The sequence below is a fragment of the Callorhinus ursinus genome, unplaced genomic scaffold, assembly GCF_003265705.2.
Source record: "Callorhinus ursinus isolate GAN/ISIS: 27379988/994484 unplaced genomic scaffold, GSC_fseal_2.0 scaffold60, whole genome shotgun sequence".
NCBI classification, from domain to species: domain Eukaryota; kingdom Metazoa; phylum Chordata; class Mammalia; order Carnivora; family Otariidae; genus Callorhinus; species Callorhinus ursinus.
In genome coordinates, this window is record NW_027397122.1 from 6,939,780 (window position 1) to 6,962,107 (window position 22,328).

At 55.1% G+C, this 22,328-nt stretch overlaps 1 long non-coding RNA gene across 1 annotated transcript in view; it reads left to right on the forward strand.

Annotated features, from left to right (window-relative positions):
• The window catches only part of LOC141371194 (uncharacterized), an 18,040-nt gene extending 4,261 nt beyond the window's left edge, over positions 1-13,779 (forward strand). Inside the window, exons 3-4 of the long non-coding RNA XR_012375955.1 lie at positions 9,851-9,888; positions 13,625-13,779. This is a non-coding gene — a long non-coding RNA (uncharacterized lncRNA). The remainder of the gene's footprint in view (positions 1-9,850; positions 9,889-13,624) is intronic.
• The last annotated feature ends 8,549 nt before the right edge of the window (positions 13,780-22,328 follow it).

Below are 22,328 nucleotides of genomic sequence, written 5' to 3' on the forward strand. Positions count from 1 at the left end.
GTCTGTGAGGCCATCACGGTCCATGGTATACTAAGTGATTATTGATAAAGACTTGGGTAGATGGTAGATCGGTAGATATACGTGGTAACGGCTTGCTTTGTGCCAGATGCTGTGTTACGACCCTAGGACACGCGGGCAGTTAGGACCAACAAGTCAGCTGAGAGAGCAGTGAATGTTAGGGCAGGCTGCCCTGTGCTGGGGCCTCCGGTCCCCGCCTGTCTGTGTAGCCGGTTCCTGGGAACCCAGAGAGGCTGGTGAACTTGAGTGTAGACGGGCGAGTAGCGGAGAAGCAAGGGCTCATCTCTTCTTTGGTAAATATGTGCAGAGTGTCGTATAAAAGCTTCTGACAGGCCTGTAAGACAGTGGCCTGGATTTCTGAGGCTCCTGCAGACATTTGGAAGAATAGCAGTTCCAAGACAACGTGTAAAAATGTCTGGCGCTTCAGAGCCAGATGCTCTGGGCCAGGGCTGGTGTACTGGGAGCCGGGATTCTTACCCCAGGCTTTGGAAACCCCTGTGTGACAAGGGAGCCGATGTGTGGCGGTGGAGGCGGTGCTCCAACGGACTGGATGTGTGTTGTGTCATCAAGGCCTGGAATCCTTGTGAGAAGCACACGCACCACGGACCCTGGACCCTCTCGGACGCGGGGCTCTGCTGAGTGTGGAGCAGGAACCGGCTCCCACCCTGCACCCTGTGGCCTTGAGCTCCACCGGCTCTCTCACTTGATGCTTGGCGGCTTTCCATTTTTGCGAATCGGTGGATGAAAAGCGGTATCTCCCTTGATTGTATTTTTAATTCATCTGTTACTACTGGAGGTAGCCGCTATAAAAGACACAGAGAAGATGTCTGTGGTGTTCATTTTAGTGAGCTAGCCTGTCAGATCCCTTGCTCATTTAAAAAATTAGATTATTGGGGCACCGGGGTGGTGCCGTTGTTTGAGCGTCTGACTTTTGGTTTCGGCTCAGGTCATGATCTTGGGGTCGTGAGATCGAGCCCCGTGTCGGGATCCACTGTCAGTGCGGGGTCTGCTTGGGATTCTCTCCTCTGTCCCCCCCGCTGTGCACACGCTTTCTCTTTCTCTCAAATAAATAAATAAATCTTAAAAAAAATTAGATTATATATTATCTTTCCTTCTTGAATTAGAAGAATTCATTATCTTACAAATACGAATCATTTTATCCATTACATCAGGCAGAACATTTGCCAACTTTTGATGGACTTGGACCCACAGGCGTGTGAATTTCTTACAATTCGACCTTCTGCATGGCAAGCCTTCCAGGCAGTTGTTTGTCTGATTTTGTCCGTGGAGTGTTTATCTCGGGCAAGTTTTAAGGTCCGGCTTGTTCAGACCCACCCATCACTTCGTTTAATCCCTGTGCTCGATTGTTTTTTAAGGCACCTTCCCTTCTCTGTGGCCATAAGGCTGTTCTGCATGGTTTATTCCAATATTCCTTCTGCTTTTCCAGTTCTGATCCAGTTTCATGATTGATTCATCTGGAATTTGCACTATTTCTGTTATTTTTTGTGAGTTAGCTGGTTTTCCCAGTGAGAGACATATTGCATGGCTCATGCTTTGCTTATCCGAGTTGGGATGACACCTCCGTCCTGCCCAGAGTTCTCAGGTGTGGATCAGACCATTGCTCATGTCTGTTTTTACAGCGTTTAGTTTGTTTTGTACTGTACATAGCTTTACATCTCTTCATCTTGCTTATTATAAATGTCGTCACATATTAGGTTTTTAGAAATCATAGTGTTTCAACAGCTACCCAGTATTTTATTTATGGATATACAATTCTTCTAATTGCTTTCGTAAAGTCTTTTTTTTTTTCATGCAGAAAGGAATCTTTGGTATCACTTTGTTCTGCTTCTCATTCTGTATAACGAGAAGAGTAATGGTGTCGTGTGTGTATATGTGTGTATATTTTGTGCTTCTGTTAGGCATAATAGGGAGGCTGGACCCTCCTATCTGCTTCTGCATTCGACCTGTTTCAACCTTGTATTAGGTGGGGTTCTCCAGAGAAACAGAGCCAGTGGGATTTGTCAGAAGGGGCTGGCTCTGGTTAAGGAGGCTGCTAGGGCCCAAGATCTGTGGTTGGCAAGCCGGAGAGCTGGTGTGTAGCTCCAGGCCGAGTCCAAGTTCAGAAGCAGGAGAACACTGGCTGTCCCAGATCAAAGACAGTCATGCAGGGAGAATTCTTTCTTACTCTGCCCTTCATTCTCTTTAGTTCCTCACTGGATTAGATGAGGGCCCACCCTGGCCGGGGAGGGCAATCTGCTTCTCTCGCTTACAGATTCAGATATTAAGCTCATCCAGAAACACGTTCAACCAGATATCTGGGCATCTCGTGGCCCAGTGAAGTTGACACGTAAAATGAACCGTCACAAACACGTTGTTTTGGTTCAGGGAGGATCCAGCCTCACGTAGGTTTGTGTTTGGAAAAGGAAGCATTTTGATAACCTTTTCAGATTATTGGGGGTATTCTTTTTGGATACCAAACCAAAACTCAAGTGATGTTTCTTAAAGCTTAGTTTTGGTGTGGGGTCTGGAACTGTGTCGATGAGCTTTGCCTACTCTGTTCTGTTAAGATCCATGAGGCTGTCTAGCACTTTGAGAGTATGTTCTAGCCAGGCGTGACCATGTGATGTCAGGCAGTGGTCATTTGGAAAATAGTGGTTCAACGAGTTCTGCAGATTTTTCTCGATGTTAACACATTTATTATAAAATACCAAGAAACCCGCCCCCCCCATACTTGTTCTTTCCAGTGTCGATTCTATCAGAACAGTGTTAGGAGTTGTCAAGCTCATGGGGATGGATACCTGTCTCCCCAAGTTCTAAATTTCACTTGAAATCTCAAATTTTGTCATCGGCCAAATGCTGTTAGTTGTTTACTTCACCGTGACAGGCACGCTTTGTTCATTGGTGAGACTGATGAGTGTGCAAGTCTGAATAGCCATGCATTGTCTGCCTGGGAGTCCTTTCAGACAGAAATGGTGTTTCCTGAGAAGGCAGCTAGGTCAGCTGCCTGCTCCCACCCACACAGGTGCTTCTCCCAAGCTCTACCATGCTCCACCGTGCAGAGAAGTACTCAGTGCTCACGTCCCAGCTGGTCTCACGGAAAGGTGCCAATGCAAGAAGAGAATACTGGTTACGCAGCGGACGGTGAGTGCTGTATTCCACATGGAGAAGCAGTACGTCCTGGAACTATGTACTGAGTATGTAATGGTTCTCAGGAGACGCCAGGGGTCTTGTGCTCCGCATGCAGTCTGCCCGGGTCATGGGCTTAGGTGTGGAGGTGGCCGATGTATGAAGCGGTGATGAGATGTGACCCAGCGGCACAAAACAGTGGAAAACACAGGAGAGCAGGCACTCACGCTGTACTGTAAGGGCCTTTGGGCAGTTGCTGGAGGAGAGTTCGGGGTGACGTGGACACAGGGTCACGTGAGGGTTATGTGGAAAGGGGTCTGTGGAAGCAGAAAGAGCGTCCCAGTGGCCTGTGAGTTTGGCCTTGGGTGGAAGATTCCAGCCTTGCTGTGTACTGAGTGCTCAGCGCCCAGAAGCTAGGGACGTTGTAATGCAGAGAAGCCACAAGGAGGAGGTGTGTGAAGAACAGAGTTGGCGCATTTCCGTGGCGTCTTTAGAGACCCTGGGCCAGGAACGGTCGTAGAAGTGGTCGTGCTCCGTGCATCTGAGGGGCTCCCAGCTGGCACTGCCCTGCACGGTGCGTTCTGCCCTCTGACCACCTGTGTCACCGACGAGGAAACTGAGCACCAGCCTGTGGGGCCTCTGTACTTCAGCTCGGAGGGTGTGCTGATGCCTCCAGCAGGGAGAAATTGGACAAGGGCTGTGATGGAGCGAAAGGTAATGAGAATAATGAGGCAGGTGGGTGTGGTGGTTTTTTGATGAAAGGGACATTTTTGCGTTTAGGATTAATAGGATGCTTTTCGTTTCCATGTAAGTGACAGTAACGAGGTGCCGGGGAAACTGCAATGAACATATTGGTGTAACGCATGCATTTGATACCATCCATATTTAGAACCATCAGTAATGGCTTTTAGGAGGCAGAGTCACGGCCTTAGATCATTATGTAGTGACGGGCCCAGACATACTGAGATTAACATGTTGATTTTCATCTGGGAACAGAGCGTAGGGTCTCTGTATTTTAAAACCTGCACAGATTCTGCTCCTTACGGGGACCGCTGGAGTTTTTAAAAAATGATTTTTGTTAACACAGTAATTCAGGACTCTTTGTACATCAAAGGTTGCCTAGAATTTATAAAAGTCCAGTATTAGAAAAAAATACCGTATAAAACCCTGAAGAGTCCACCAAAAAACTGTTGGCACTAACAGATGAATTTGGTAAAGTGGCAGGGTACATGATCAACATACAAAAATCAGTTGCGTTTCTAGACACTGACAGTGAACTATCTGAAAGAGAGATTAAGAACGGAATCTAACTTCCAGTGGCGTCACAAACAATAAAATACTTAGGAATATGTTTAACCAGTAAGGTGAAAGACCTGTACTCTGAAAATTATCATTGATGGAAGAAATTGAGGAGCACACAAATAGATGGAAACATTCCCATGTTGTTGGATTGGAAGAATTAATATTGTTAAAACATCCATGCTACCCAAGGTAATCGGCAGATTCAACACAGTCTCTATCAAAATTCCAATGGCATTTCTTACAGAAATAGAAACAACCCTAAAATTCAGATGAGATCACAAAAGACCCCAAATAGCCAAATCAAACTCGAGAAAGAACAGAGCTGGAGGCGTTATGCTTCCTGATTTCAAACTATATTGCAAAGCTGTCATCATCAGAACAGTGTGGTACTGCATAAAAATACAGTGGAACAGACCAGTGGAACAGTATTGGGAGCCTAGGAATAAACCTGCACACGTATGGTCAACTATTCTTTGACAAGCGTGCCAAGAACACACAGGGGAAGGATAATCTCTTCAACAGCAGTGCTGGGAAGATGGATAATGACACGCAGAAGAATGAAGCTGCACTTAATGTCTCTACCACTCAGAAAAATTAACTTTAACTGCATGAAAGACTTAAATGTAAGACCTGAACCCGTAAAATGACCTGAAGAAAACAGAGGAAGATCTCCCTGATGTTGGTCTTTGCAGCAATTTCCTGGATATGACACCAAAAGCAAACATCAAGAAGTGGGACTACAGCTAACTCAAAAGCTTCTGCATGGCCAAAGAAACTATCAACAAAATGGAAAGGCAACCCACAGAAGGGGAGAAGATATTTGCAAATCATATGTCTGATGAGGGATTAGTATCCAAAGTAAATGAAGAACTCCTACAACTCAATAGCAGACAACCAAAATAATGGGATTAAGAAATGGGCAGAGGAACTGAATGACACTTTCCCCCAGAAGACATCTGGATGCCCAACAGGTACATGAAAAGATGCTCAATATCACTCGTCACTGGGGAAGTGCGAATTACAATGAGTTACCATCTCACACTTGTTAGAATGACTCTCATGAAAAAGACAAGAGATAACAGGTGTTGGTGAGGATGTGGAGAAAGGGAATGCCCATGCACTGTTGGTGGGAACATGGACTGGTGCGGCCACCGTGGAAAACAGTATGGAGGGTCCTCAAAGAGCTAAACCTAGAATTTCTTATGATCTGGCCATTCTACTTCCGGGTATGTATTTGAAGGAAATCAGATCACTAGAGGTATCTGTCCTCTCTTTCTCGTAAAAGTGTTATTCACAATAGCCAAGATACGGAAGAAATCTGAGTGTCCATCGATGGATGAATGGATAAAGAAAATGTGGTATATAAATGAGGGAAAATTATTCACCGCATAAAAGGGAAATCCCGCTATTTGGAACAGCATGGATGAACCTGGAGGACACTCTGCTAAGTGAAACAAGTCAGAAAAAGACAAACACTTTATGGTATCACGTATATGTGAAATCTTAAAAAAACCCCAAATATCTCAAACTAAAGAGAAATGGAGTAGAATGGTGGTTTCCAGGGTTGAACCTGGGGGAAATGGGAAGATGTTGGTCTGAGGGCACGAACTTTCAGTTGCAAGATGAATGAGTTTTACGGATCTAATGTGCAGCATGATGACTGTGGTTAAAAGTACTTTATTGGATACTTAAAGTTTGCTAAGAGAATACATCTTAGATATTTCCTCCCTCTCTCACACACACACACACACACACGCCCGGGTAATGTGATGGATGTGATAATTAACGTGATTGTGGCAAATATTTCACAATGTAGACATGTATCAAATCATCATGTTGAACACCTTAAATATATACAATTTTGTCAATTATAGCTCAGGAAAGCTGGAAGCAAACAACAAAGCATGAGCTGCTGTGCTGGGGAGAGACCGGTGGTCAGAGTACACATGCACACCTTGTCCTTTTGGGCGTGTGCAGTTTAGGGATGCATTTTGTTGGGGAAGTTCTGGCGCTTTCTGCAGCCTCCCTTCTCCCTGGAGACTGCACCACATGGAGTGGCGGTCAGGGAGGGAGGGCCCCTCCCGTGTGCACCAGCTTCTGAAAGCGGACCCAGGGCAGATAAGACCTGAGGGGTCATGCAAGAACCCCAGGCTCCCATCACTAGACATGCAGAAGTTCGGTGGCTGTTTTGTGGAGCATGGTGAAAATCCAGCCAGCCTGTGTGATGGAAGGTGTTATCACCATGCAGCTCGTGCCCGGTGGGCGCTCCGTCGGTATCAGCTGCCCATCTCCATTCCCACCACTGTTACAAGAGGCTGGTGATTCCCAACAAAGGACACCGTCCTTGATGAGCTTGGTCTGGTGGGGGGAGACAGACACAGAGATTGCTGTGAAGTGAGGGGTAGTGGGACGAAGGCTAGGCAGAGGAAGGCAGGCCAGGGGCTTCTGGAGCGCATTAGCCCAGACTAGGAGGAGCGACGGAGGGCTTCCTGGTGGAGAAGGCGGTTGCCGCCTTCAGTCTTGGAGAAAGAAACATGTCAGCTCGACACAGAAGGGTGTGTGGGAAGTTCTAGACGGAGACAGGGGAGCAGAGCCAAGGGGGTGCGTGGAGATGGTGTGAGTGAAGCTCTGGGTCAGGGGGATGGGAGGACAGGTGGGGCTGGCAGTGATGGCACGGGGGATGTTGGATCCGTGTTGAGGAGCTGCGTTTTGTCTGTAGGCGAGAGGGTTGGAAACCTGGCCTGGACTGTGTCTGCTTCAGGCATTTTATAGGTGTTGGAAAGGCCACGTGTGGCTGGGTGGGGAGCCAGGTGGAGACGGGCCATCGCTGGGCCCCTCACCCGCGTGGTTTCCCCAAAGGGATGCTTTTAGGACCACACGCAGTTGCACCTGGGAAAGCATGGCGCACACGGCGAGGCACACTGCCACAGGTTGTCCGCTGGACTGCCGCTACTCTAAGGAAAACCTGAGGGGCCATCCATAAAACTTGGGGGGTCGCCTGCCTATGTACTGGAAACAGTGGGTCCACCTCTCGGGATCTCCACCTTAGTGCCTGGGTGGTTTACGTGAGGTTGCTGTGGTCAGTTAATCCTTGTGAACGTAATGGCTTTGCCCTCTGATGGCCGGGGGCTCTCTTGTGGCTGAGTCGGCTGTCCCGTCCACCACGAGTGTGTCACACCACTTGTGACCTGGCCACTGACCGGAGCCCTTTCCGGGTTGAGCTCGCCCACTGTAGCGAGTACCTCCTGCTGCATGACGAAATACTCCAGAAGTTAGTGCCCTGTGTGGTGGTAGCACCTGTCATTTCTCACTGCCTCAGTGGGACAGGAATTTGGGAGTCACGTGGCTGGGCAGTGCGGCTCCGGGCCTGTTGAGAGGCTGCATCATCTGAAGGCATGCCCGGGGCCGGAGCGCCCCTCCCGAGGTGGCCCCCTCACGCGGCTGCAAGCTGGTGCTGGCTGTTGGTGCGAGGCCTCAGTTCCCCCACGTGAGCCTCTCCGCGGGGCTGCTCCAGCGCCTGGCTGTCCTCAGCAGGGCTGGCTCGAGAGGTCGGAGCGGAGCCTGCAAGCCCTGCATTCCGCCACACCGCCTGGTCCCGCAGACCAGCCCCGAGCCACCATGGGAGGGACTGCATGCGGGCATGGGCGCATGGGTCACTCGGGCCATCGTGGAGTCTGACGGTCATGAGATTTGTGCCCCAGTCCCAGGCTGCGAGCGGACCAACTGCCCGGCTCGGTGTGTGTGTGTGTGTGTGGGCAGAGCATCCTCTGGGGCCAGGGGAATTCTTCCCTGCATTTCTGCTAATTCTTGCTTACCCGAAGGCCAAGGGCCTCTGACAATGTCCTCTCTACCTCGGGATCTCTCGCCAGCCTCCAGACCCAGCTGCGCTTCCATCCGCCTTTCTAGTCTGGCGCGGAAGCCCCTTTTTATTCCAAAGGCAAGTCTATCTTGATTAGAAAGTCACTCATCGCCTTTGTGCAGTGCACCCATTAGGAGATGTAGAGTAAATATTTGTCTTTGTGAATAATCTCACAAACCTCAGAGGCATAGAAAGACCATTCAGAAAATAGATCTTTGCAAAGATAACGCTCCTGGCTGTTCTCTGCTGGAGTTCCTGTAACCACCAGCCAGGGACCAAGTTACTTTGTCTGCTTTATCATTTTTCAGTCCTGCAGGGACCTTTGTGAGTTCAGCGTTTCCATCCCCAGCTCTAGAACAGAGAGGGATGGGTGTGTGTGTGTGTGTGTGTGTGTGTTGGGGGGGGATAGTCTGGACTTTGAAGCTCTGAGCCAGATTTAGGGCCCGGCTCCTCCCTCCCTGGCCCCCCTCCCAGGTCTGGTTCTTCCAGGATCCCCCACACTTGTGCATGTTGATAAATTGTGTTTGTCGTCTCAAACCAGGGTCCCTTGATGGCGTCCTGGTCACGCCGGGAGAAGAAGCTGAGGCCCAGAGAGTTCACTGGTCCTGCCCAGGGCCGCATGGCCGTGGAGGGCTGTGAAGGTCCCCGGCCCCGTGCGCCCAGCCTGGGCCCCCTCCCCCGCGCCCCAGCTGCACCCTTGCCTTTCCCGCCCTACTCTTTCTGCCTGGCATCTGGCGCTGGCCGGGCCCGAGCCACGTGGGGGCTGTTGGGGTTCCCCTGGCAGCGCTGAGGCCCCAGCCTCCCGAGGGCGGGCCTGTGAAATCCCCCTGGGTTCTGGCTCTAAGTCTGTGCTCTCGGGGCCTCTGGATGGGCGCATGTCTCTGGGGTTCCCCCGCGGGAATTTAGACGTGGATTTATTCTGACGGTCCGTTCCCAGGCCGGGAGCATGCGGAGCGCAACAGGTGGCTTTGTCACTACTGGAAAGGCACCGGTCCTGGGCGCCTGGGTGGCTCAGTTCTTTAAGCGCCTGCCCTTGGCTCAGGTCATGATCTCGGGGCCCTGGGATCGAGCCCCGCATCGGGCTCCCTGCTCAGTGGGGAGTCAGCTTCTCCCTCTGCCCCTCCCCCACTTCATGCTCTCTCTCTCTCTCTCTCTCTCTCTCTCTCTCAAATAAATAAATTAAAAAAAAAAAAGAAAGAAAGGCACCAGTCCTAATGCTGGGGGGGGGAGGGGAGGGGGGCACTTTAGGGTTTCCCGTCCCTCTTGGGGGGAGAAGCTGTGATTCCCAGGCCGACATGGAAGCTTGGTACAGCTCGGAGTCCATGCAGCTCTCCTCCCCCAGGAATCCCAGAGAGCCCATGGCTATGGCTCGGCGCCTTCCTGGCCGCTGCCAACCGCGGGGTCCTGGCTGGGGCCTTGCGCACCAGGCGCACCTGTACCCCGCACACTGCTGATCTTTGAGGGTGTGGACGGGGTTTGCAGCTGTGAGACGTGTTGCTGCCGAGCCTGCTCAACGGACACCCCTTCTTTCTCTCTCTCTTCCAGCCTGCAGGTACTGCTACCACAAGCCATGTGAACCTAAGGTAAGTTGCTGCTTCCCCGGGGACTGTGCCCCCGCCGTGGCCTGGGCCGTGGCTTCTGCCGCCTTGGCCTGTGGCCATGGGTGTGGAACACACAAGAAAGAGGCTGCTAGATGCCTCGATGGGATGTATACGTTTCATCTCAGGAGTAAGCTGAAGAGCTGTGCACTCTGCTCTTGACTGTAGAACGTGACGCTCAAGAATCTGGTTTCAGATAAGAATGCGGTGACTGGCCCCACCCCCCGGCCCCCCAGCAGATGCCCCCTTCTCTCTCAGGATTATATTGTCGGGTCGGGGTGGCGTAGGCACAGCGTTTAGGGCACATGCCTGGCCTTGAGGATTTGGGGAGCTTCGTGTTAGGGTAGTTGTTCTTCGATTGGTGGGGTTGTCAGGCTGTCACGGAAGTCGGGGCCCTGAATTGGGGAAGGTTGTCCTGGTTTTTGAGTTCCTTGGAGGGGCTACATTGCCGAGGGCCCCCAGGAGCGCTGGAGGCCTGGGGTGCTTGGTGGGGGTTAGGACTTTGACTAGTGGGGCGGTGAGGAGGCCTGGACCTGGCAGGTGGGCAGTTGGGGGAACCGCGGGACGGAGGGCTGATATTCTGCCCCCATCACAGTGTCCGTACTTCCCGCATTTTCCTGTAGTGCATGCATCGACCCTCTGGCCGGCCCTGCCTCAGAGGGAGCCTCTCACATATCCTGCAGGCCGCCCCCGTGGGAGATGGGGTTTTAGAGAGTCTTGGGATTTGGTTGCTGCCGTGCACCCCTCCTGGGTCAGCTATTGCTGAGAATTTCCGACTGGCTCTGGGCTCTGAGCAGAAGTGTGTGCTGGAGGCATGCTTCATGCGCTGTGAGCTGGCTCCTCACGGTGGGTCCTGTGTGGGGGGACTGGGGATCCTGAATCCCTCCACCCTCCCCACCACACAGGCACGCACGCACGCACGATTTACCCCCGTGCAGGAGCACACACTCACACAAGCACAAACACAACCATGCACACTCACAGTTCGCACCATTTATGCGCACACTTCACACACAGACGCACACAAACACCTGCACACTCACATGCACGCACACGCATACACACAGTCGGCAAGAACTATGGGCTAGTCCAGCCGTGTGTGTTTTTTCAAGAAAGAGATTAAATGCCTTTTCCTTGTAAACTTCCCACGACGGGGGATTTGGAATGCAGGAGAGGCGCAGAGTGCAATACAGAGCCCCGTGCTATACTGCCACCCAGCCCCGTGGCCAGCAACCCTCCCACCGTCCCCTCCGAAGCCCTGGGTCCCCTGCCTCTCCGAGATGTCACGGGATGTGCGTTTGAGCTGCTTTAGGAGCAGGCGCCCCTGGTGGGGCTTCAGGGCTTGTCTGCTTCCTTTCTGGTCTCACTCTGGAGGAGCCCCCTTTCTGGCTGAGGCCAGCTGTTCCTTGCTCAGACACACTCACGGGGGCGGGGGGCTCGTTTCCAGCCTTGGCTTATCCTTGTTCTGCTTTGCCTGCAAATATGCTCCTCTCTCATGCGTGTGGTGTACTTCTAAGTGGTTGTGTTGGGGCACAGAATTTTCTGGATTTCCAGGAGGGTCCCCCCGCGCCCACGCCGGGAGGGTTGAGATGTGTATGGCTGGCCTGGCCACTCCTGGCTGGCAGCGGAGAACTGAGCCCCCTTGCTGTTGGCACCGTGTGTTCAAGGGGGGCCCAGAGCCGGCTCCTTAGAGGATTGAATTCTTTGGCTCCAAGAATATTCCAGAAGTCTTAGCTATCACCGATGATGGCATTTCTGGCCACAGTAATTGGATTTTGCTGAGAGGTAGATAAGCGTTTTCAGTAGATCGGGGTTGGGGGAAATGTATCCGCATTCATTTTTCTCGATAACCCAGCTTCGAGTGGCAGGAGAGAATGCCACCAGCAATAACAAAGCCCCTTCTTATTCCAGAACCATAACACCATGAGTGTGGGGCGCAGAAGGGCCATACGTTCCCAGCCACCGCTGGAGATAAGCCGGGGCAGCTCCGTCTGCCAGGAGCTGAGACACGGTTCTCGCAGACAGCGTGGGTCCTTCCTTAGCACGTGTGTGTGTGTGTAACACGCAGGCTCCTTCGGTGCCCGGGGCTCGCTGGATTTCCTGACGCACAACCGTGATGCTTTGGCCTAACGTCCGACCCGGTCCGGCTGCTTGCTGACTTGGGGAGGGCGGGTGCTGCAGGTTCCCTCTGTGACATCCGCAGGCCTGGTGGGGACTCGGAAGGAGTAACAGAGGCCAGGGGTGTGTGGCACCCTCCCCGGAGCGTGTTAGTGTGCGGTGAACCCCGCTGTACCGGCATCACCAAGGACAGAGCCATCCTGCAGAAACGGCCGAGCCAGGGGCTGGGGCCTGGGGGCTCATGAGGGCAGGGAAGTCGAGTCATGAGCTGGGGCCTCGCTCACAGCCCTGATGGACTGAAGTCACGGTCTTCCTAGTTGATGGGCAGTAGGGCCCTCAGGTGAGGCCTTGGGCTTAGAGGGCACAGAGAAGCAGAGACCCGGGTCATGATCCCTGCGGGGGCTGTGATCCCCGTGGGGGCTTCTCGTCTGCTGCAGCAAGTCCCCTGGGGTTCCGGTTTCTTTATGTGTGAAATGGGTGAGTGATCCGTCCACAGTCCAACGTGAAGAAAGCTTTCTCTTGGCTGTTAATTATGGTAATCTTGATTATTTAGATTTTAAGGAAGGCAAATTATTTAGGTATAATGGCTGGGGAGTTTGGGATTGCAAATATTTTGCTCGCTGGGAGGCCTTGCTGGTTCGCTGGAGCCTCGTGAGCTGCCTGGGTGGCGTGAGCTGGCTTTTCCCAGCTGCCGGCTGACTCACGGGCTTGAGCCACGGGAAGTAGGAGAGAGCCGTTGCAGGGAGACGGGCGATGGGGTCCCTGGTGGGGCCCCCCAAATATGGCAGAGGCGGGGTCCCAGTGGGCTTTGGCGAGCGGGCGGGAGCTCTGCAGAAGTGGGAAGCCGCATCCGCCGTTCCACGCCCCGGGCACGGTCCTTCCACGTCGGCCCAGACCGCACACCTGTTCTTAAAGGAGCCGTTGGTCAGGGATTGACGTGTTCAAGAGCACATGTTATGCCGACCTCCAGATAGGGTGTTTTGTTTTTTGCAAACGTAAGGCCCCCACATAGGGACAGAGCAGTGAGTTGGTGGAGCCGGAACCCACCTGCAGTGGTATGGAGCCATCATCTTGTGGAGGGTCCCCATGCCGGGCTCACCCTGAGCCCCCTGTCATCTGTCTCCGAAGTCAGGGCTCTGTCCTCAGGCCGCTTTGTCCCTTGCACGACGTGGATGCCCAGCTCGCCTCTTCTCTTTCTGGGTGTGCCTTGACGGGTGCCTCGCTGGAGACAAAGTACAGGACCCCAGGGCTGCCTCCCTCGGTGAGGTGGGAGCCCCCTTTGGGAGAGGAGGGGGTCCCAGGCGGCTACAGGGGCCTCTGTTTGCTCTGTCCCCGTGTGACTGTCATGTGGTGGCCAAGCTGGGAAGCTTCAAACCTCCCAACAGAAGCCGAGCTGTGATGGGCACGCCGTTCCTCTCTCTGAAGGTTGAGGCGTGGCCAGGCGGGCCCCCCCCCGCCGAGAGCCTCTCCCACGTCTGGGCCCCGGGCAGTGTCAGCCCCCTCCTGCCGCCGCCCCTGCTGGCCTCATGTGCCGGTGACCCCCGAGTTCTGGCTGTGTTTGGTGCAGGAGGTACAGTGACCTGCCCGAGACTGTGTCTTCTAGGTGGGCACCTCTGCCACGAGAGCCTACAGCGTCCTCAGAAACCACCACGGACGCGGGTCCTGGTGACAGCCGACGCCCACTGGCGTAAGTGAGGAGTTGTAGCCAGGAGCTTACGTCTGCTGGTTCCCCTGCATCTCCAGACAGCTGTCTTCCCCACTGTGTCCCAGGTGTGGTCCGTCGGCCCCTCCCTGCATCGGTCCAGCAAACGGGGACTGTTACAGGGCCCCTGCGTCCCAGCGGTCAGGGGCATCGGGTTTCAGAGTCCAGGTCTGTGCATGCTTTGTGCATCCACCGTGGAGCCGGGGCTGGAATGTGCTCCTGGCATCCCTGCTCTGAAGCCTCCAGACCCCCCATCTCGTGCCCTCTGCCCCTTCCCCAGGCCGGAGCCTGTGGCCCACCCCACTCTGTATCTGTGTCTGCACCAGGAAGGATGCCCAAGAGCCCTGGACTCACCAGCTCCTCCCGGGGTCCTTCCTCCCCCGAGGGAGCTGCAGCTTCTTGGCATCGCTGAGGCTCCTCAGAATTCCTTTGGGAATGCCGGCAGAGCTAGGAGCGTGTCTCTGGGACTTCGCTGGTGGCAGGCCTCCAGGCCTTGGGGGACGGCTTGGTTTGTGATGAATCCGAGCATCGCGGGCGTGAGCCTGTGGTGAGGTTCCTGCTCCTGCCTCGGTCACTGGTTTTGCCTGCAACACGAGCTGGGAGCATGCGGATCAGTTCAAGCAAGCTGGCTCGCTGAGGCACCCCGAGCGTGATGCCCCCCGACTTCGTGCAGCCCGGCTCCGATGGCAGAGCGAGGGCACCCGCGAATAGGAGACCCCTCCATTCCGCAGACATCCCTCTAGTGACGAGGGTAGCAGATGTGCGAGCGTGCAGCTGCCCGATGCCGTGTGGGGGACGGGATGCTGAGGCCGGGCTGCCCTGAGCCCAGGCTCGAATGTGGACAAACCCAAGAAGGAGCGCTTGGTGAATAATTTTCTTCTCTTGAGTGTTAGTGACGGGAATCACCACTCCCTGAAACTCTGCACTGGGGATGCCTTTCCTCACGCCTGCCCTCCTTCTGGGAGAACCGGAGACAGTGGAACTTTCCAGGCGTAGCGGTCGGAAGCAGCCCGTGAGACCATAGGGCAAGGACACCGGGATCTGAGCTTGACTGCCCCATGGTCGCCACAGGCACTCGGGCCTTCGTTTCTTTCTCTACGAAATCAGAACACAGATGTCTTCCATGAGGGGTTCCGAGAACCCGGTTCAGCAGCCGGATTGAACCCAGCCCCGGGGCTTCTGGAGGGAGCATCCCCTCCTTCTGGATAACTTGCATCCTGCATCCTTGGAGCAAGCACATTTCTCTGGAGACTGTTCTACCTGCAGTCAGGGTCATTATCCTACTAACCCAGCTGTTTCACAAAGTGTCGACCCGCCAACAGCACAAATCAGAGTGCATCTTATTCCCTAAGTGTTTAAACGACACGAAAGGATGGTGTACTCTCCACATTCTCTTCCGGAGAATGGGATCTTCCCTGCCAAGCAGACAAATGCTATATAATTGGCTTCGTTTGTGCCCCTCACGCAGCGTGGGTCCAACCTGAAGGTGCTTCCACACTGCCGGTGGCAGAGGAGTGGGCTCAGCGTTTCCTGAGACCAGAGCCACAGGTTCCTGCCTGTCCGTGTGTGGCTTTGACTCTGGCCGGCTCTGTAACCCACCCCCCCACCCCGCCGCCACCACCCGGCTGGCTCTGTGGCTTCTCCCAGGTGGGCTCCCAGCCTCCCACTTGGCTGGCCACTCCAGCATCCTGCATTGGTACGTGCTGGCCACAGCCCTGGCGCATCCCCAGGGTGGACTTTGGTGGTCCCCTTGGGTGTGGTCCTGCAGTGCCCGGACCCAGGGCAGAGCAGGCCCTTCGGATTCCACCACCTACCCGGTCCTGGGTTCCTGTGTGACCGCCCACCTCTCAGGAGTGGGTCCCTCCTCCTCTGTCCCACCCCGGCGGCCGTGGGTGTGCCTGGCCGTGTGCATGGGCACACGTGGAATTCTTCACCTGTCTTCTCTCAGGGGTGGCACTGTCCCTATGGCATGGCAGTGTGATCCCCCTGCCTCTCTGCTTGGGCTCCGCTCAGCAGTGTGCAGGTGGAGCTTTACAACCTGCTGACCTCCCTGCTGGGAGGACCCCCGTGGCTCCTTCCAAGCCACCCACGTGCCGTGGCTCAGCTCGCACACCCCTGACACTGCCTCGTTTGGCTCCCGTGCGCTCCGGGTCGCCTGCTCATCACCTCCGTCGTAGAAACCGCGTCCCCTCCGCAGACAGCTCTGGACTCTCCTTGGGTGCCTTGCTGCTTGCCTGTGTCGACAGCGGCCCTGGCTTCTTTCTGGAAGATGCTAACTCTTCATTCTTCATTCACGTTCCCTGTGAGCGAATGCCCTGTTCCTGACTTCCTTGTCCGGACACACTACTGTCTTTCACTGGCCACTGTGCACTTTCTGAACTGTTCAGAATCTGTCCTCTCTGCCTGCATTGTGCGGCCGACCCCTCTCCCCGGCTCGGGGGGGTCCTCCCAGCTGTGTGGCGCCCCGAGCCCTCCCCAGCCTGCCTGCACCTGGCGATCCTGCTGCTTCACAGAACGCTCTTCTCCTGGACCCCTCACTCCTGCCCTCAGGCTGCAGGTGCATCAGACCCCTGCTGGTGACTTCCCTGCCGCCTTCTTCCCCCGTCGGGGAGGATGTGCTGGTGGCCTTGGGGGGCCCTGCAGCCTGGTCCTCAGGCTGTCCCCCCCACACCTGCAAACTGCCCTCTGCCCAGTGGCCACCCCCGGACGCTGTCCCCATGCTGTCAGAGCACGTGTGTCCCTGGACAACCTGGCCACCAGGGTCAGGCCCTCGAGGACGGAGGTCCAGCACGGGGGCCAGGACTGTGCCTGTGCGCTCCCCCCTTGGGTGGCCGTGGTGTGAGTCCGAGTGTTTTGCGGGACCCCGAGTGGCATGTCAACACCTCCCGTGTGAAATCGCTCACGTGGCACCCGGACTGGAGCATTTCCAATCCCGGGGCCAGCTTTCTCGTGGCGGTGACTCCGGAGGACCAGTTTTTGGAGTGAAACGCCCATCTGCCCACTTTCAGGGGCAGGACGACGACCCGTAACTGAGCATCAGAGTCTCCATCTCCACGTTTCCATTTGTAAAAGACAGCTTCCGTTTCACTCTGTGTTTTGCTTTTCATCTTGGAAAGCTCTTCATTTTGAGCAGGGATTCGGGAAGCGCTGACCTCCCGTTTTCCCGCAGGCTGGGAATGGCTCACGGATGCCCTCTTGTTCCATCTGGACAGCAGTCCGCACGACTGGCTCCTGTGTCTCCAAACCCCACAGGCATCCCCTCTGCCTCGACACAGCCGGGCCTGCTCACCATCTTTGCAGGAGGGGACCCCGGGCTGCGGCTTCGTTGGGGGGCAGGGAGGACGGATCGCCTAAGAGGCTGGCACTGGTTATGGAATCAGAATGCTGATTCCAGAGTCTTTATGTCACTTTCTGTCTTCTTAGGGGCTTTTTCTGGGTGTTTAAAAAGCGTGTGGTGGGTGTTGACCAGGCCGTCGGGGGCCCGTCGGAAAGCTCTGTGCTGCCCAGGGAGAGCGGGGGGCCACGCGGAGGGGTGGCGGGGAGTCACCCCTGCATTCTCGGGCAGACCTCGGCAGACGGGGCCAGGGCTGCAGGCCGGTCTCGGGCTTCCCCCCGGGATCCTGGGTGCAGCGGGATTTTGTAACTGTGAATGGAAGATTAGCTTCTGACGGGGCGAACCCATGAGTGTTTCTGTCACACGCTTCTGTGGATGCTGAGAGTGGGCAGTCTGCCTCTTGGCCACCCGACGCCAAAGCTAATTTTTTTTCTTTTCAGATTTGGTGATAAGTTGCAAGCTGTCAGAATTTGTCATGTTCCCTTCCCTGGGTCACAGGACAGTTGGCGAAAACCGAACTGTTCGTTGTGTTATTCTTAGACACTGTGGATGGAGTGTTTTTGGGGAAGTACTGTTGAGCACCCCCGTGGAGCGTACCGTTTCCTTCCTTAAAGGACTGCAGTGTGTTTGTGCCTTTTCTTCCTTTCTGTAGCAAGAAGGAAGGTGTTAAAAATGTCACGGGGCGGGGTGTGCCATTCCTGAGCTCCTCTCTTCAAGAGAAACAAAAGCCTGCACTTGGTAGGGACGTTTTGGCCCAGCTCACATTGTCCTGGCCCCGTGCACCCTGAGCACAGTGGCTGCTATTTCCCGGGTCTGGGGTGGGCATCCAAGCCTGGGGAGGGGTGCATTCTTCCCCCATCTCCCTGTCTGCAAAGACCTCCCACCACACCCTTGTTCATGGAAAGTGTTGGGGGGCCTGGCAGGGGCGGGGCTCACGGGGGGCGGGGCTCCGTGGGGGAGGGACTTTCCCCCGGAGAAGGAGAGGAAGGGCTTGGTTGGGGTAGAGGAAGGAGGGGTTATTATGTCCCCTGCATGGTTGAGGGGGACTGAGCTTACAGAGGAGGGGCCACCTGAGCTGGTCAGGTCCCTGGGAGAGGACATGGGGGGACGGGGGGCAGGGGGAGGACGGAGCACGGGGAGGGCAGGGGGTGAGCCTCTGAGGCAAAGTCCAGGGACTTTTCTGTGCTATCCAGCCGACTCTGCCTTTGAAAAACTGTACTTATTATGTCTAAAGAGTAATTTTTTAAAACTAAGCACACGATTAGAAAAGTCACATGCCATAAATATCCAGTCTGATGGTTTTGACAGTGGACAGTTGGGCGTGACCATGCAGGTGGGGGGACCGTGTGTCCCGCACCCCGCTGCCCTGCCGGGGCCCCTCGCCCACCTGCCGCCACCGAGGCTCATGGCCTTTTTGCCCTTGAAGCAGGTGGACACCCGGGCGTCATTGTCTCCACGTCTTCTTGCTCTGACGTCAGCGGTATCCTTGCTGTCCTGGGCTTTGAAAGGGGACATGCCCCCACTGCCCCGTTGGGGCACGGCGAAGGACGCATCTCCTGGGGGCCAGCCTGCCCTCTGGTCTTCCCTTTGGTGGGAGCGCCGCTGAGTCACCCGCCAAAGGGCCGCTGGTGCCCCCGCCTTGAAGACACCACCAGCTTCGCTCCTCCTGGGGGGGAGCTTTGAAAAGAGGGTAGGTACAGGCCTCCGTTTCTTCTAATTAATTAAAACGTAAACTATTCACCAGTATGGGTGCTTCATTTATTATCAATTTCTGGTCACTCGTGATGGGTCTGCAGGCCGACCACGGTGACACTGGTGAGGAGTGGCTTGAATTTGAGACCTGGATTTTTCTCGTGGAAAGGGGTCTGGGAATTGGGTGCACTTATGTCTCCGTTTTTGCTGTTTTAAACGACCAGACAAGTAAAAGCAGTTTTTGAAAGGCTTCTTAAATTTTACATATATATATATTTTATCTTCCTGCAATTACGTTGTATTTATGAGATTTTCTTCTGGTTCTTTGGCAAGCCACCGGCATCTTACTAAGCTATCGGATGCCATTTTCTTTTTCTCTTTTCACAAAGATAAGGCACAGGAATCTGGTAGGTGACGGCCCCAGGGGGTCTGTGGGGCTCGATTCTGGTCTTGTCTAATTTCCAGGGGTCCTGCACATGATACTTCACCTCTGAGGCCCCCGGCTTCCTCCCCTGGAAAGTGAGGCCCTCAAGAAGGTGCCAGGCCCCCTCCCACTCGGCCTGATCTGCTCAGACAGACCGAGGCACAGGAGTGCGAGCTGTCCATTGAGGAAGCATCCCATTGTGGGCCTCGGTGGCCCTTCCCCGCCACCTGGAGAAGCACGGTTGGAACATCGTTCCAGTAGTAGATTCACAGATTTCTGGTCTCGGGCAAAGATGGGAAACCAGACGAATGCAGAGCCGGGTTTTCTCAATTTAATTCTTTTCTGTGCCGTGTGAGCATTGACAGGCATTTGCCGGGACCTCATGCCTCAACTGGGTCAGGAAGCCCCCTTGAACACTCACAATCAGCGTACACGTATGAATAAGGCCCGTCTGGGGCAGGTGTGCACCCCTGTCCTTAGCTCTAGAAGTTACTAGAATCGCAGAGCTAGTGGAGCTGGGACTGAGAGCCAACAAAATCTGGGGCTTACCTTTCTTCTTTGTTTAAAAGAGAAAACACAACCTTCAGTAGCTCCTTGCTAACTTTAGGGAGAAATGTACTGAAAGGATCCCGGTGAGTTCCCGCCCCTCTGCCCCCATATGGGGCAGGCAGGCCCTCGAGGGAGGGCTTAGCTGGACTGGTGGGGGGCATGTTTTCTCCTGGGGTTACACGGGTGACTTGGGCTGTCCTACCCCCTGGGAGAACTTGAAGGAAGCAAGTAAATTAATGGAGTCTGGGACGTCGGCATTTTGTAGAACCATCTCTCTGCACTGATGCTGTCCTTGTTTAGACAGCAGTGTGCAGATCTGCCCCTGGGTCTCCCCCCGCCCTTGCCGGCGCCCCCCCCCTCCCCCCAGAGGAGCGTTGCCAGGCAGACTTGACCGAGGAGCCGAGTCACCTGCCCACGAGGCAGCCCTCTGGGCCTAGAGGACCCGGCTCCTGCTGGACTTACGGGAACGTCCCGTGTTGACCTGGGTTCTCCACTGGCCCGGTAAGACCTCTGAGGGTGGGTGCCGTGGGCTGCATGGGCCCCCGCCCCCAGATCCATGCGTGGAAGCCCTGAGCCCCAGAACCTCAGAATGTGGCTGTTTGTGGAGCTGGGGCCTCGAAGGAGGTGATGGAGGTACAGTGATGTGGCTGGAGTCACCCCACAGGACTGGCGTCCTTAGAAGAAGAGGGGAACGGGGCACAGATGCACACGGAGGGACGAGCCGTGGACACAGGGAGGACACGGCCGTGGACACGTTCCGATGGGGGGGAAGCCTCGGGGGCACTGGCCCTGCCACACGTGGCTCTTGTGCCACGCACGGATTGGACTCCAGCCTCCAGGACCGGGAGGGAAGGGATGTCTGTTCGAGGTGCGGGGTCTGTGGCACTGTGCTCTCGTCCCGAGTGACCGACACGGGTGGTATCTGAGCTCCTCTCTGGATGTCAGCGCCGGGGAGAGCGGTTTCCCTCCTGTCTTTGCTCCCTGTTTCTGATCCACCATAACGATTCTTATAAACACAATTAAACTTTGATCTCTTCTGCATCTTACCTAATGGGCGAATAAAAACATCTTGTGTTTATCGGTCAGTAACACACAGCCCCAGAAGTCAAAGCTGTAAAATAATAAAAGATGAAGAGAATACGAAAGATTCTGCCCCTTGAGAGAAAGCCCTGCCCTCCTCCCTCGGGACTGCCGCTCTGTGCAGAGATGCAGGGTTCCCCGAGATTCTGTGCAGCCCTGGGGCCGGCGGACACGTCGCTCGGACGTCCGTCTCTCCAGCCGGGCACAGGGCGTGAGAGGGGGCAGGGGGGCTTTGTGCTCAGTGTGGGGGGAGGTAGGTGCTGCCTTCCGATCTCGTAAAGAATCGCCTTTGCAGAGATAAAGCGAAGTTCAACCCCGTGCCACATTGTGCGGGGCCTCTGTTGGACTTAACATTATAGTGATTTTTTAAAACGATGTGATTTTATTTAATGGTGCAGTTGGGCATAAGGTTGCACCTTTTCCTTGGGCTTCCCTTCAGGAAAGTGCCTCTAAAGCCATCAAGGTGAGTCGGGCGCCCACAACCCTGTTGTCTTGTTTACTGCACCTAAGATGGTGGATGGGTTTATTGTGAGCATGTGGGTGCACTGATGTAATGTGTCTTCATACCTTGGTTCCTTTGAGCGGATGGACCCTTCCAGAATCCAGGCATGAGTATTTGCTTGTGCCGGCGCCATGCCAGCCCGGGGAGAATTTACCCATGGGCAGGATTACCTGGAGAACTGGTGGGCAACATGGCCGGCTTTCCCTGGGGCAGCTGGCTGGGTGAGAACGTGCCACATGCTTGAGGGCACCAGCTTCCATGGGCTTCTGTGGCGCTCGCTCACATGGCCCAGCACAACTGGGCTTGTCCACGATTCTGGAAAGGTCGGCTCGGCTTTACCTTTCCCCTGCGCACACGGGCTGTGTGGGGCTTCATTATACACGCGCGTTTCTGGAGAGAGCCTTGCTGTGCCGTTTCGTGTGGCTTTGTTCGACGTAAACTTTAGTAAGAATTGGCAACAACAAATGCTGAGTTCATTGTTTTGTTGAGCTAATGGAGAGGGAGACGATCTCTGCAGGGCACGGGGAGGGATGAACTGTAATTTCTGTCCTAGGACCTTAATTTCCAGAAGTAAACAGAGGGCCGAGTCAGGCCCTGTGAGGCGAAGGAACCTCGCCTCCTCGCCTGGGTCAGCCCTCGGGGGTGTCGGCCAGGGCGCCCTGGTGCCCTTGGGGAGGTGCAGCTGCAGGGCTGGGCCTGGGTTGTGTGCGTGAGTGTGCACACGGACACACGTGCATGCTCCATTCACACACGCGGTCACACGTAGACACACTGGCCCTCGCATCCACACTCCTGTTCCCGAGGCACAGTCACCCCCGGGAGCGAGGCCCCCTCTGTCTGGGTCGCCTGCCCACCTGCTGACTTGGGGGCAGTTTTCAGTCCCTCGTGCTGCAGGTGCAACAGAGCGAGGTGTGGCTGGGGCGCAGTCCTGTTTGTTTGTGGTCGTCCTTGGTTACGGTGACTTGGCCCCTAATGCAGCCATAAAACGGCCCCGGAGCAGACCTCGCGCCATCTCTCTGGGGCT